Genomic DNA, 16,901 nt, shown 5'->3' on the forward strand with positions numbered 1-16,901 from the left:
TAGCCTTATGTTGTTGTTCTTGTGTTTTTTTTTTTTTTTTTTTTTTTTTTTTGCTTTGCCAATATTTGACTTGCCGCAAAGCAAAAGTTGGCAAAGGGGGCTACAGAGACGTTGGTGAGAGGTGGCAAAAAGCCATTTAACTAGTAGACAGACGGACAAACGTTGGCGGCCTGTTTTCTGCCTTAACATTTTGAAGAGTGCGAAATAAATGTTAGTATTGATTTGACTTTTGGAGTGAAGTGCTCGCGAGGATCGCCTAAAATTTTATTTTTGAAACCTCAAGAAAGTAAACAATAAACGAATTTTATTAAAACAAAAAGCGACAGTGTATATACTATTATTATATTTTGGTGTACACTGAGAGAACGAGTGCAAGAGAGAGCAGCTGCCTTTGAAACAAATATCAGTGTTTTATTTTTGTTTTTGTTGGGCAAAAACAAAAAAAGATCTTTTCCATCTCAATAACACCACATTTGGTTGAAAACATAAAAAGTATGTAAAAAAATATCAAGAGAAAAAAGAAAATAATAGAAAAACAACAAAAGCTATGGAATTTAATTGAAATTCTTAAGAAATGAAATCAATTTTGTGATTTTTGATAAGTGTTAAGAGTGTCATACAGTTTTTGTGGTGTCAATCTGGTCTTATGGCACACATACAAAAATGTGATTTGAAAAAAAATGATTCGTGTCTTAAAACCAAAATAATAGGAAAAAATTGGCACATACATCTATAAGCAAAAGAAAAGAGAAAGACTTTGTCTAACAAAACGGGACCTTAGTATTTGGAGAATCTTAACGGTGAAGTTTGATATTGCCATCTGTCGTTGTTATAGATAGTCGTCGTTGTTGTCATCGTCATCGTCGCCGCCGCCACCGTCTTCTACTTCTTCGTTATGGTAGCCGTTGTCATTACAATGGCCAATATTACGAAGACGAAACGTGTTTGCCATGCGAAAGTATTTGCACCCACCCCTCGCTGATTGATGGTGAGATGATGATGATCACACACACACACACACGCTCCCATACTCACTCTCCCCATCAACACCATCATGAAGATGGTTGGCTAGACATTTGCTTTGAGGTGTAAAGTATTCACTTTTTATTTAAAAATTTCTTTTTTACTGTAAAATGTCTGTAAAACCAACTTGTGCGTAATTGGAGTGAAAATTTTATTTCGAAAAAAAAAACAAAATCTAAAAAAGACATTCAAATCTATGTATGGTCATAAAAATTTACATAAGATCCAAATAAATTTAAAGAAAAGTGTAATTTACTATGCCAAAATGGTTTTATGTAAATTTCAATTTATGCCCAACAATCTCCCTCAAAACTAAACACCACGTTTCTTCGAGTGTATCCAAATGAAATGAGACCAATGTACGCAAAAAAAAAAAAAACAAAAACGAAAAGAAAACAAAAAAGCACATACAATCTTTTTTAGCATTACGTCACGTAAAAGTTTGTCGCCTTAACTAAGGCATTGAGCATCATCATCATCGTGATCGACATACATCATAGAGAAATTGAACTGAAATCATCAACCACCTTAACGACTAGCATTTGATTTGAGTGTAAATTTAAAAGAAACCAAAAAAAACGAAGACATAAAACGAAATAAACAAATGAGAATCTAAATAAAAATCTTATTTGCGTATACGAAATGAATCATTTGTCTATTCTAATGTACAAAAAAAAAATAGAAAACCAAATGTTTCAAATATAAGGGAAAAATTAAATTAAAATTAAAATAAACAAAAACCTGGTAAAGAAAATTTAATACAGATGTATTGAAAACTGACAAAATAATCCAGCTAATCACCAAAATCCGAACATCTATTGAAAATATACAAGCATTGTATATTCAATTTGCAAAATTTCATATTTAATTAGGATATTTACCAAGGAATACTGAAAACCTACATGCACAGAAAAAAAAAACAAGTATATACGGCCGTAAGTTCGGCCAGGCCGAATCTTATGTACCCTCCACCATGGATTGCGTAGAAACTTCTACGAAAGACTGTCATCCACAAATTTCAACTCACTCGGATGAAATTTGCTCCTCCAAGAGGCTCCAAAACCAAATCTCGGGATCGGTTTATATGGGGGCTATAAATGATTATGGACTGATATGGACCACTTTTGGCATGGTTGTTAAATATCATATACTACCACCACGTACCAAATTTCAACCAAATCGGATGAATTCTGCTTCTCCAAAAGGCACCGGAGGTCAAATCTGGCGATCGGTTTATATGGGAGCTATATATAATTATGGACTGATAGGAACCAATTCCTGCATGGTTTTTGGATACCATATACTAACATCACGTACCAAATTTCAACCGAATGGGAAGAATTTTGCTCTTCCAAGATGCTCCGGAGGTCAAATCTGGGGATCGGTTTATATGGGGCCTATATATAATTATGGACCGATGTCGACCAAGTTTTGCATGGGTGTTTGGGGCCATATATTAACATCACGTACCAAATTTCAACTGAATCAGATGAATTTTGCTCTTCCAAGAGGCTCCGGAGGTCAAATCTGGTGATCGGTTTATATGGGGGCTATATATAATTATGGACCTATATGGACCAATTTTTGCATGGTCATTAGAGACCATATACTAACATCACGTACCAAATTTCAGCCGGATCGGATGAATTTTGCTTTTCTTAGAGGCTCCGCACCGGGGGATCGGTTTATATGGAGGCTATATATAATTATGGACCGATGTGGACCAATTTTTGCATGGTTGTTAGAGACCATATACTAACACCATGTACCAAATTTCAGCCGGATCGGTTGAAATTTACTTCTCTTAGAGGCCTCGCAAGCCAAATCGGGGGATCGGTTTATATGGGGGCTATATATAATTATGGACCGATGTGGACCAATTTTTTCACGGTTGTTAGAGACCATATACTAATACCATGTACCAAATTTCAGCCGGATCGGATGAAATTTGCTTCTCTTAGAGGAATCACAAGCCAAATTTGGGGGTCTGTTTATATGGGGGCTATACGTAAAAGTGGACCGATATGGCCCATTTGCAATACCATCTGACCTACATCAATAACAACTACTTATGCCAAGTTTCAATTCGATAGCTTGTTTCGTTCGGAAGTTAGCATGATTTCAACAGACGGACGGACATGCTCAGTTCGACTCAGAATTTCACCACGATCCAAAATATATATACTTTATGGGGTCTTAGAGCACTATTTCGATGTGTTACAAACGGGATGACAAAGTTAATATACCCCCATCCTATGGTGAGGGGTATAAAAAAACTAAAAATTAATTCTTACAATTAACTTTTTAATTAAACTCGGAAGACCAAGTCACTTCAAAAAAATATGGATTTCTTTTTAATTTTTAATTAAAAATTTATTTCAAAAAGTCAACAAAAAAAAACGATAAGTCAATTAAGAAAGTAATTAAAAATATTTACGACATCAATTAACTGTTTAATTGAATCAATTAAAAAATTAATTGAACATTCCTAATGAAATCAATTCATTTTTTTAATCAAGAATTTTTTAATATCCAATTAAAACTGAGATTGATACTATTATTTTTGTGATTGAACACATTTCAATTAAAAAATTAATTGGATCAATTCATTTCGTGATTGAATCAGAAAAATTATGTTTGTGTGTACTTGTTTATTGTTAATCCAAATTCCATCTAAGAGGCTCCAAAACCAAATCTCGGGATCGGTTTATATGGGGGCTATATATAATTAAGTCAATTAAGAAAATAATTAAAAATATTTACGACATCAATTACATTTTTAATTGAAGCAATTAAAAAATTAATTGAACATTCCTAATGAAATCAATTCATTTTTTAATCAAGTATTTTTTAATATCCAATTAAAACTGTGATAGATACTATTATTTTTGTGATTGAACAAATTTCAATTAAAAAATGAATTGGATCAATTAATTTCGTGATTGAATCAGAAAAATTATTTTGGTGTGTACTTGTTTATTGTTAATCCAAATTTTCAATATCTCAGTTATATTTTGATATAAAGATTATTGTCCAAATTCATAATAACTTACTGACAGTTTATCGAAGGAATTTGTATGGTAATAATAGGTTTAAAGTTCACGTTAACTTTTATGAATATGAGGGCATTTCTTCAAAAATGTTTTTCTTAACTTTTAGGAATATTTGCCTTACTTTAAAAATGTACGACTTTAATGGAGGGACCCAATTTTCAATGATTCGTTTCCAAAATTTAATGAAATAATGTAAAGCAAAGATTATGAAGATTCTTTTACTTTAAATTTCTTTATTTTACATGATCGTTAATAGAGTGTAAATAGCTTGTTCTAAAATTTAAGTTGCATAAACTTTCATACTAGGTTAACAATTTTTTCGTTGCAACTATTGGAAATTGTTTTTCAATGCTCTACATAAGCCGCTGGGGCTAAAAAATTATCTAACCACCCTCATAATTAGGGAATGAAACCCCCCCCCCCCCCACCCCCCTTTCTTTCAGTGTAATCAAGTGGCAGTGAACTAATTTCAGAATTTGCCAACAAACAGCAAAAACAAAAAAAAAAAATCGGGTATACAACAAAAATTTTCTAATATTAAAAACTACAAATTAGTTTCAGACACATACGAGTTCATAGAAAAATATTAAAATATTTGCCTATTCATACATACATACGTATGTTTATTAAAATAAACACATGTTTGTAAGTCGGTAGATACCTGGCCAGTGTATGTTGGTATGTAAAACTAAAGCACATAATTAAAAATGAATTTTTATATATTCAGAAAAAATAAAATGCTTAACCAAATGAAGAATGTGTTTTCTGGTTTAATGTGAGTGAGTGTCTCTTTTTGCGATTTTAGCCACCAAATTTAAAAACAAAACAAAAAACACGATCGCCTAAAGCGTACACACGAAATTAGCCAATAAACTTAAAAAAAAAAAACAACAGCAACAATAATTGCTTAAATATTCTAACTTGAACTGTGACTAGCCGCCAAAGCGAAACTATTATTACTATTATTATAATTATTATACAATTAAAATACTATTCTCGTAGTTATAGAATAAAATAAAAACAGCTGGAACTTTGATTTTTAGTACTACAGCTACTACTACAGGTTATATGACATCATAATTCGAAGAAAATTATTTTTTTTTGAATTCAATTCATATTGGATCGGGTGTGGATGACATCTGTATTGGATATTCTCTTTATATGGAATAACGATAACGATGAGTAGAGTGGGTGGCTAATAGCTCTTATATCTTGTATCTGTATGATGAATGATTTATGATGGTCTATTCATTCTAACACAAATTTCTAGTTCTATTTTGATGTTCATTTTGAGATAAATTCGTGCATACTCAAGGTCATTTTCTTTTTCTGACTTTTTTTTTTGCTCAATTAGGTGCAAAAAACTTTTTATTGAATACACTTGGAAAACAATTTTCTTTGAAATTTATATGATATGCTCATTCTGTGGTACAAGGTATGACAAGTTAGTACATGCACAAAAAATAAAAATAACAAGAATTATGAATTTTTAACTACCATTTACGAAATTTTTGCTTAGCCTGAAATCCAAAATGAACTAAAAGTAAAGAAAAATCAAGTATATACGGCCGTAAGTTCGGCCAGGCCGAAGCTTATGTACCCTCCACCATGGATTGCGTAGAAACTTCTACTGAAGACTGTTATCCACAATCGAATAACTTGGGTTGCGGTAACACTTGCCGATGGCAAGGTATCTTAAAACTTCCTAACACCGAAATATATACCACATAGTCCATACGTGGTAAATATTAAACTAAAAATGGCCGATTAAATACGTATATAATTCAGTTTGACAAAATTTTGTATAGAAATAAAATTTTGACAAAAGTTTCTATAGAAATAAAATGTTGACAAAATAAAATTTTGACAACATTTTCTATAGAAGTAAAATTTGGACAAAATTTTCTATAGAAATAAAATTTTGACAAATAGAAATAACATTTTGAAAAAAATTTCTATAGAAATAAAATTTTGACAAAATTTTCAATAGAATTAAAATTTTGACAACATTCTCTATAGAATTAAAATTTTGACAACATTTTCTATAGAAATAAAATTTTGCCAAAATTTTCTATAGAAATAAAATTTGACAAAATTTTCTATAGGGATAACATTTTGACAAAATTTTCTATAGAAATAAAATTTTGACAAAATTTTCTATAGACATGAAATTTTGACAACATTTTCCATAAAAGTAAAATTTTGACAAAATTTTCTATAGAAATAAAATGTTGACAACATTTTCAATAGAATTAAAATTTGTGACAACATTCTCTATAGAATTAAAAATTTGACAACATTTTCTATAGAAATAAAATTTTGTCAAAATTTTCTATAGAAATAAAATTTGACAAAATTTTGTATAGGGATAAAATTTTGACAAAATTTTCTATAGAAATAAAATTTTGACAAAATTTTCAATAGAATTAAAATTTTGACAACATTTTCTATAGAATTAAATTTTTGACAAAATTTTCAATAGAAATAAAATTTGTGACAACATTCTCTATAGAATTAAAATTTTGACAACATTTTCTATAGAAATAAAATTATGACAAAATTTTCTATAGAAATAAAATTTTGGTAGATAATTTTCCGCTCGAGTGTCAACCATGATTATGAACCGATATGGACCAATTTTTGTGTGATTGGGGATCGGCAATATATAACTATATACCAATATGGACCAATTTGGGCATGGTTATTAGCGGCCATATAATAACACCACGTTGCAAATTTCAACCGGATCGGATGAATTTTGCTCCTCCAAGAGGCTTCAGAGATCAAATTTGGGCAACGGTTTATTTGGGGGCTATATATAATTATGGACCGATATGGACCAATTTTTGCATAGTAGTTAGAGACCATATAAGACCACGTATCAAATTTCAACCGAATCGAAAGAATTTTGCTCCTCTAAGAGTTTCCGGAGTTCAAATCTGGGGATCGATTAATATGAGGGCTATATATAATTATGGACAGATATGGATCAATTCTTGCGTGTTTGTTAGAGACCATATTCTGACACCACATTCCAAATTTCAACCGGATCGGATGAATTTTGCTCCTCCAAGAGGCTCCGGAGGACAAATCTGGGGATCGGTTTATATGTTATGGGGGCTATATATAAATATGGACTGATGTGGACCAATTCTTGCATGGTTTAGAGACCATATACTAACATCACGTATCAAATTTCAAACTGATCGGATGAATTTTGCTCCTCCAAGAGGCCCCGGAGGTCAAATCTGTGGATCGGTTTATATGGCGGCTATATATATATTTATGGACCGATATGGACCAATTTTGGCATGGTTGTTAAAGACCATATACTAACATCACGTATCAAATTTCAAACTGATCGGATGAATTTTGCTCCTCCAAGAGGCCCCGGAGGTCCGGTTTATATGGCGGCTATATATAATTATGGACCGATATGGACCAATTTTGGCATGGTTGTTAGAGACCATATAGTAACACCACATTCCAAATTTCAACCGGATCGGATGAATTTTGCTCCTCTAAGAGTCTCCGGAGGTCAAATCTGGGGATCGGTTTATATGGGGGCTATATATATTTATGGACCGATATGGACCAATTTTGGCATGGTTGTTAGAGACCATACGCTACTCTTATAGGTTCCGCAAGCCAAATCTGGGGGTCCGTTTATATGGGGGCTATACGTAAATGTGGAAAATACTTTATTAAAAAAGGGAATTTTGTTTGTCTAAAATTTCGTTTCTGAGGAAAGTATTTTTTCTTTGGGTGTACAATTTTTAGAAGGGTAGGAAAACTTTCGTTTGCTTTAGCAAGCATTGAAATTATTGGTAATTGAAATTTATACCCCCGTTTAGTTCTTAAAATGTTTAAGACATACTTGAAATGAAGAATATTTCATTTGGCTGGTGAAAATTTTTTAAGATTAACTAAAACAAAATAAACATTTTGCCATAAACGTAGGTTAATTTTAGAAATTCCAATATCCAATTGTTATTTAATTCTCCGGGAATAAAGTCAATATCATATACACTAATAGAAAATATTACGTTCCAAAATCGTGAACGGACGGTAACAAATTGAAACGGAAACTTTCACGAAAAATCAAAAGGGAATGTTCACAGTTTCGTCCACGAGCATTCACGGGCGTTCACGGTTTCATTAACGGCTTTCATTTTTCTTTGGCCATGAAAAGTCTAAAAATATTCGTTAGACGTTCTTGTGGCAACTCTGTCGATGGTGCAATGAACTAAAGCGACTTTTAACGCGTATGGAGCAAACAATCCAGGTTCGAGTCATGGTAGCGGATTTTTTTTTTATAAATTCGTAACCACTTTTTTAGATCATGAACGCTGGTTGTTGTCAAATTGACAACATCTCCTCTCCTTTTGACACCTCATGCGTCAACACACTTTCGTGAATGGATCGGTTTGAAACGTGCACGCCGTTCATGAGTTTTTCTATGAGTGTAGTCATAGAAAATCCAGTCAAAAGGATTTTCGGTATATAGTACAGCTTTAAGTTATTTTATACCCACCACCGTAGTATGGTGATGGGAGTATAATAAATTTGCCATTCCGTTTGTGAAATATAGATTTCCGACTATGTAAAGTAAAAACGATATAACCATGTCCATCCGCCTGTCTGTCTGTTACACGATATCACGCTACAGCCTTCAATAATGACGCAATTTGGCACATATTCGTTTTTTGTCTGCAAACATTTAAAATCTAGAGATAAATATGTGTGTCGAATATGGCGTAAATCGGTCTATGTTTTGGTATAGCCCCCATATAGACCGATCTCCCGACTTGAATTATTGGGCGTCTAGACGTCCCAATTCTTACTCAATTTGCTGAAATTGGAAAACTAGAGGTATTCTAGATCCATAAATAGGCATTCCGAATATGGTTTGCATCGTTCCATGTTCTTGTATAGCCCCCATATAGACCGATCTGCCGATTTGACTTTTTGAGCATATAGGACGCCGCAATTTTTATCCGACTTGCCTGATATTGGAATCCTAGGTCCGCTAATATTTGCGAATATAGTGTGAATCGGTCCATGTTTTGGTGTAGCCACCATACGGACCGATCTCCTGCAATTTTTATCCAATTGGCTTGAAATAGGAAATCTTGAGGTGTTCTAAGTCCACAAACAAGTGTGCTGTTCACGTTTGGCTATATCCCCAATATAGAGACCGATTGGGGTGAGCGTCTATATATCCCAATTTCTATCCGATTTGCCTGAAATTTTAAATCTAGAGGTCTTTTAGGTCCATAAATAGGCGTGTCGAAAATGGTGTGAATCGGTCAAGGTTTTGGATAAGCCACCATATAGACCAATATCCCGATTTTATTTAGAAAACGTAGTTTTTATCCAATTTGCTTGAAATTTTAAATCTAGAAGTATTTTAGCACCACAAAGAGGTGTGCCGAAAACGGTGAGTATAGGTCCATATTTTATGTATAGGATATAGGATTTAGTTTTAATCGGTCCATTTGGTAAAGCCTCCATATAGGCCGATTTCACTTCTTGATATAAGGCGCACTGATCATGAAAATTGCTTGAAACTGAATGTAAAATTTCCAGATTTAAATAATTTGGATAAAAATCTACAGATTTTAGAATTCAAATCCAGGCGTTATTTCATCATTTTCTTACACACTTACAAGAGATGTTTATGATTCCTCTAAAACCAAAACAAAAATGGTTCTTATAAATCCAAATATAGTCATCATAGGTAAAAATCTTTACATTTATCTTCGGGAAGTGTACTGGGTGAACTACTTTGCTTGGGAGAATATCTGTCATCAAACCCCCTGAAATTTCAAAGGAAACTTAATATTTGATTCATGGTAGTGGGTATTTAAGATTCCGCCCGGCCGAACTTATTACTGCATATACTTGTTATAACTCGCATTTTTCATATTTTTAATGGGTTTTTTTGTTTCAAATGGGTTAAAAACAGAATAGAAATTACTACCCTCTGAAAAATCAAACCTTCCTGAAATTTCAAAGGAAACTTAATATTTGATTCATGGTGGTGGGTATTTAAGATTCCGCCCGACCGAACTTACTACTGTATATACTTGTTATAACTCGCATTTTTTCATATTTTTAATGGGTTTTTTGTTTCAAATGGGTTAAAAACAGAGTAAAAATTAATACAAGTGTACAAATTATTAATATTTTGTCGAAAAAAAAATGCTAAATCCAATCTAGAAAAATTACGAATTTTTGAAAATATTTCAGGCCAAATATTTCAGACAAGCGTTAGAATGCATTAAAAATCATAAAAAATATAAAAGTTATTTTTTTTTTGTCAAAAAAAAAAATACAAAATTTTTAATTCTCATGATTAAACAAATACTTTGATTAGACAAATAAAGGGTGATACGGTCAAAATTTGGTCAAGGGAAAACGCGTGTAAATCGGTGAAATCGTTTATTTAAAAAATCAAATTAAATTTCTTTTTCAAGTTCAATTAGTATAAAATTCAGGAAAAATATTCAGTTAGGCTTTCGCTTTTCCAAATCCGAATTGCCGGGCCTCACGCTTGACACCTGCCATCAGATTTTGTACAGCCACCTTGTCCACCTTCTTCGCCGCAGAAAGCCAGTTTGCCTTGAACTGCTGCTCGTCCTTAGCAGTTTTTTTGGTCTTCTTTAGGTTCCGCTTGACAATAGCCCAGTATTTCTCAATTGGGCGGAGCTCTGTTTTTTGGGATGCGCATGGAATAATTTTTATCGATTATCTTGAGAAGGGAAAACCATCAATAGTGACTATTATATTGCGTTATTGGAGCGTTTGAAGTCGAAATCGCGGCAAAACGGCCCCATATGAAGAAGAAAAAAGTTCCACCAAGACAATGCACCGTGCCACAAGTCATATGGCGTGTTGGGAGGGTTCTTGTCCTTGGGAACCACCTGCACGTTGTTGGCGGCGTTCCACTCCATGGCCTTTTTTCCGTAATGGCAAGATGCCAAATCCGGCCAAAACAGTACGGAACAACCGTGTTTCTTCAGGAAAGGCAGCAGACGTTTATTCAAACACTCTTTCACGTAAATTTCTCGGTTGACAGTCCCGGAAGCTATGAAAATGCTGCTTTTCCAGCCACAGGTACAGATGGTTTGCCAAACCAGATATTTCTTTGCGAACTTTGACAGTTTTATGTGCTTGAAAATATCTGCTACCTTTCCCCTTCCTTTTGACGTATAAAACTCCTGTCCCGGAAGCTGCTTGTAGTCGGCTTTGACGTAGGTTTCGTCGTCCATTACCACGCAGTCAAACTTCGTCAGCATCGTCGTGTACAGCCTCCGGGATCGCGCTTTGGCTGTCGTATTTTGTTTATCATCGCGATTTGGAGTCACTACCTTCTTGTAAGTCGATAGTCCGGCTCGTTTTTTGGCTCGATGCACGGTTGTAGACGATACACCCAGCTTATTTGCGGCATCTCGGAGAGAGAGGTTAGAGTTTCGCTTGAAACTACCGGCCACTCTCTTTGTCGTCTCAGCGGCTTCCGGTTTTCGATTTCCCCCGATCCAGACTTCCTGGCTGTCGACAAACGTTCCCCAAACACTTTAATTACATTTGTAACGGTTGATTTGGCAACTTTTAGCGATTTTGCCAGCTTTGCGTGCGAGTAGCTCGGATTTTCGCAATGCGCGAGCAAAATTTTGATACGCTGCTCTTCTTGCTTGGACGGCATTTTGACAACTGAAGAGTGAATTCCAAAATCAAAATAGGAGCAACATTCTACACACACACCTTCAAAATGAGGGGTGTTCAGGTTTTTTAAATGCAAAATTGAAAGAAATACGTCAAGTTTATATTGACCAAATTTTGACCGTATCACCCTTTAATTCGAATCACACCTTAAGAAGTGATACAAATTCAGTGCAACGACTATTGAAGCCTTCCTATGACAAGCCCATGTTAAATTCATCGCCTGTGCACCAATTTTTCACCACTTCCGGATCCACAAAGAACTTTGTCATTACTTTTTTGGCGACGCTTTTTTTGCTGGGTAACTACATGAATTAAATTATGGCTTTTCGTCATCTATCAAATAGGCAATGTTCATCTAAGATTGAAAATTCTAAATAAATCGATTAGCCAACTTGGCAAAAACAATCTTAAGAAATTAGCTTGTCCCAAGTCTCATACTCCCATCTCTGCCCCTACGAAATGAAACAAGTATCAATTTAATTCCATTATCTCTTCCACTTTCATTATGTTAACGTCGATCATGGGTATGTAATCTAAGTAAAGTAAACAAACAAGAATTAATTTGTGGCTACGGCACTATAGATATCTTGTGGCACCATTATTATTATTATTTGTCCTCAACCGGAATGCTAGTAGTTTAGTCAGTCAGTCAGTCCGGGGACCTTCTTATAATCTCATCTACAAATTGATATATTGGTGTCTTTTCTTTATTCATACATTCTGCACTGCAAATTGTTTGCAACATTAACACAATATTTTATTTATTTTTTACGTTTTTTGTTGCTTCCTTTTTTTTTGCATTGCAAAAAGGTTTTATTGTCCCCATTCAAGTTGTTCCTATTGTTGGCTTTAGATAAAAAAAATTGATAAAACCAAGACTGGTTTTCAAGTATTCATGCATCGTAGTTTTTTTTCATAAATCTTGTAGAGATTTTTTTTTGCAAATCTAAAATGGTTTCATTGTGGAAGGTAAATAATAGATGTGGTGATGAAGGAAATGACGTTATACCATTGAATTTAAGTTTATTAACACTTGTTTGGTCTGTGCTTTTTTTAAGATAATAATAAAATGTATTAAGACGTTAGGCTATTATAAAAATTTATTAACAGAAAATTTTTTTTCTGTCAATAAATTTAACTGGTTTTGGTATCAGGTCATTAATTCAAAGTTATTATAAATAAACTAAATCATAATTAATATAAAATTAAAAATAAATTGACTTAAAATAAATTAAAATTAGTGAACAATTCAATGAAAGCATTCTGTCCTAGGAGTTGGAAAATAAATATATTCTGGGTCGTGGTGAAATTCTGACTCGATCTGAGCATGTCCGTCCGTCCGTCTGTTGAAATCACGCTAACTTCCGAACGAAACAAGCTATCGACTTGAAACTTGTCACAAGTATTGAACTTATGGTTTAGTTGAATAACTAACAGCCTGTTTCTGTATGTCGAACGAGTTCAATCGATCGACTGAAATGCATAGAAACAGCTGTTATTTGGTTATAAATTCAGCTGTTTGTTTCTATTTTAGTCGATCCACAGAGCTCATTCGACATACAGAAACAGGCTGTAAAGCTCCTTTATTACATTGTTTAGTCTGGTTTAGTCAAAAATAGCAATTGGTATTAAAACTATTCTTTCATAAATTAATATCTTAATAATGCTGCAAAAAAGAGTCGCCAAAAAAGAAGTGAAAATGTTCTTTTTGGGTCCGGAAGTGGTGCAAAATTGGGGGAGAAGCGATGAATGTAATAGGAACTCGTCATAGAACGAATGTCCACCGTTTCAACAGCCGCTGTAATAAATTTGCATCACTTCTTACGGTGTGATCCGAATTCAGAGTTTTGAATGTGAATTAAAAAATTGTGTGATATTTTTCCAAACAAATAATTTTTATTTATTCGTTTTTTATTTGATTTTTGGTCGACCTTTTGTTAGAATTCTATAAATATTTATAAAGACCTCGAGCTTCAAGAAACATTATTTTATAATAATTTTTATATTTTTTATGATTTTTAATGCATTCTAACGCTTGTTTGAATATTTTCAAAAATTATCGATTTTTCTATAATGGATTTAGCATTTTTGTGGAAAAATTTGAATAATTTTTACCATTTTATTAATTCTTACTCTTTTTTTAAACTATTTGAAAAAAGAAAACAAAAATTACGCATTAAAATATGAAAAAACTGAAGTAAAAAACTTCCTGTGCAGTTAATATAATTAACTTCTTTGTGAGGACATTTTTGGAAGTGCTTTTAAAGTTGTGCATTTAAAACAATTCCCAAGTTTTTTGCTGGGAAAAGTGTGGAACTACTTTTAATTGCTTTATTATATATTATTTTGATGTCTATTTTTTATTCTTTTTATGAAATATAACAATAATTGAACCCATAAGTTCAGTCTATAAATTTTTAGCTAGGGGGGCTATATATAGGAAAATTGTCTAGCTACGCTAATGGCCCCCATATAAACGGACCCCCAAATTTGGCTTGCAGAGCCTATAAGAGAAGCATATTTCATCCGATCCGGCTGAAATATGGTACATGGTGTTAGCATATGGTCTCTGACAATCATGCAAAAATTGGTCGATATCGGTCCATAATTACATATAGCCCCCATATAAACCGATCCCCCGATTTGGTTTGCGGAGCCTCTAAGAGAAGCAAATTTCATCCGATCCGGCTGAAATTTGGTACATGGTGTTAGTATATGGTCTCTAACAACCATGCAAAAATTGGTCCATATCGGTCCATAATTATATATAGCCCCCATATAAACCGATCCCCCGATTTGGCTTGCGGAGCCTCTAAGAGAAGCAAATTTCATCCGATCCGGCTGAAATTTGATACATGCTGTTGGTATATGTTCTCTAACAAACACGGAAGAATTGGTCCATATCGGTCCATAATTATATATAGCCCCCATATAAGCCGTTCCCCAGATTTGATCTCCGGAGCCTCTTGGTGGAGCAAAATTCATCCGATCCGGTTGAAATTTGGAACGTGGTGTTAGTATATGGCCGCTAATATACATGCCAAAATTGGTCCATATCGGTCTATAGTTATATAAAGCCGATCCCCAATCAAACAAAAATTGGTCCATATCGGTTCATATTCATGGTTGCCACTCGAGCCAAAAATAATCTACCAAAATTTTATTTCTATAGAAAATTTTGTCAAAATTTTATTTCTATAGAAAATTTTTTCCAAATTTTATTTCTATAGAAAATTTTTTCCAAATTTTACTTTTATAGAAAATGTTGTCAAAATTTTATTTTGTCAAAACTTTATTTCTATAGAAACTTTAAACTTAATTATATACGTATTTAATCGGCCTTTTTTAGTTTAATATATACCACGTATAGACTATGTGGTATATATTACGGTGTTAGGAAGTTTTAAGATACCTTGCCATCGGCAAGTGTTACCGCACCCCAAGTAATTCGATTGTGAATGGCAGTCTTCAGTAGAAGTTTCTACGCAATCCATGGTGGAGGGTACATAAGCTTCGGCCTGGCCGAACTTACGGCCGTATATACTTTTTTTTAATGTGTTTTTACTCACCCTTCTTTTATAGTTTGACTAATAAGATCAAAAATATATTTTATTTATTATTCTGGTTTGAAAATATGTTCTAAATACAAAACAAAAATGTTTTTTTTTTGGTAAATTTTTGTTTATCATAAACACCTTTTCATGAGTTTTTTTTGTTCGATTTAAATAAACCGTAGGTGATTTGAATATTCAAATAATGGATTAGTCAGGGTTCTTTATTCAAATCTTTTTTTTTGCGAACACATTAGCTTGTTTAGTTTTTCCTTCTGATTCATTCGTCGTATAATGTTTGCATCACTCTGTATTTCCGGTCTTACATCTTTTGAATCATGGATGATTTCCATGTAATAAACATAAGCCATGCGTCTTATAGCATTTACTGCTTGTACGATATGTGGGTAGTTCAGAATCTAAGTTGTTGCAAAACTGATTAAAATTTCATTTTTGTCCCATAGTTTGGAAACGGTTAGATTTAAAATCCTCGAAATAAATGTTAGCCTACACAGGAGAAAATATTTTCTATCTTCAATCACAAAATTAATTGATCACATTAATTTTTAATTGAAATGTCTTCAATCACAGAAACGATAGTATCAATCACCAAAGTCAACCAAAAAATTAATTCATACAATTAACTTTGGTGATTGATCTTTGTTTTCATTATTAAATTTACATTTTCAAATCAAAGTAAATGAGTCCATTTACTTGCAGATTTACTTATAAATCCTATGTCCTTAAAAATTTTATTAAATTTCACACCCAAAGTATTCCCCTATAAAACCGCCACTAATTCACCCAAATTTGGAGTTGATGTTTTCATATATTTCGTACCACTGTACAATGTATTTCTCGTTTGTCCTTTTTTTTGTAATGAATTTTTATTGAAATTTTTGCATTAAAGCAAACATTCTTATATAGAAATATTTTTGAAATATTTATTATACTTGTGCATTTAAAGTGCATAATAAATAACATCACTCACACATGGTTAATAACCTCGCATATTAAGAAAACTTGTTTAGATAACTAACATAATTTATGGAATAAATGTTGGTAACTCAATAGCCTTATTTCCCCCCTCGCTAGACTTTTGAAATATTTTTTTTTTTTTTTTGATACATTTTGATTTGACTCCCACTGAAATACATTAATTTTGTATTAACTTGGCTATTTTTCGCTGTTTTTTTTTTTTTATTTCGCGCCATAAAATCACAGAATAAAAATACAAAAATAAAATAAACTTGTTTGCACTGGCAATCCAATCTGTGGACAGCCTGACAACCATTTTAAATTGGTATGAATTTAAATATTTTTCGCCTACAATCCAATTTAAGCGAAAATGATCAAAAAGATGCTGTGTTCTATGAGGGGAATACGCATACACTCATTCAGATCAGTGTTTTGGAACCTTTTCTAAAAAAAAATCCGCAAAACTAAAATAATAAAGGTTAACAAACAAACCACAATATTTGCCTGCTCTTTGAGGCGTCAAAAAATACCATCGACTATGCTGAGGTCTACAAGATGAATGGAGACT

General features: G+C 33.0%; 1 protein-coding gene across 1 annotated transcript in view; it reads left to right on the forward strand.

The window, feature by feature from the left end:
• Positions 1 to 218: 218 nt before the first annotated feature.
• LOC142237592 (uncharacterized) overlaps positions 219 to 16,901 on the forward strand; it is a 50,729-nt gene continuing 34,046 nt past the window's right edge. Inside the window, exon 1 of the mRNA XM_075308947.1 lies at positions 219 to 492. The gene's annotated coding sequence lies outside the window, so the exon portion shown is untranslated. The remainder of the gene's footprint in view (positions 493 to 16,901) is intronic.

This window comes from Haematobia irritans, chromosome 5, assembly GCF_050003625.1.
Source record: "Haematobia irritans isolate KBUSLIRL chromosome 5, ASM5000362v1, whole genome shotgun sequence".
Taxonomy (NCBI): Eukaryota; Metazoa; Arthropoda; class Insecta; order Diptera; family Muscidae; genus Haematobia; species Haematobia irritans.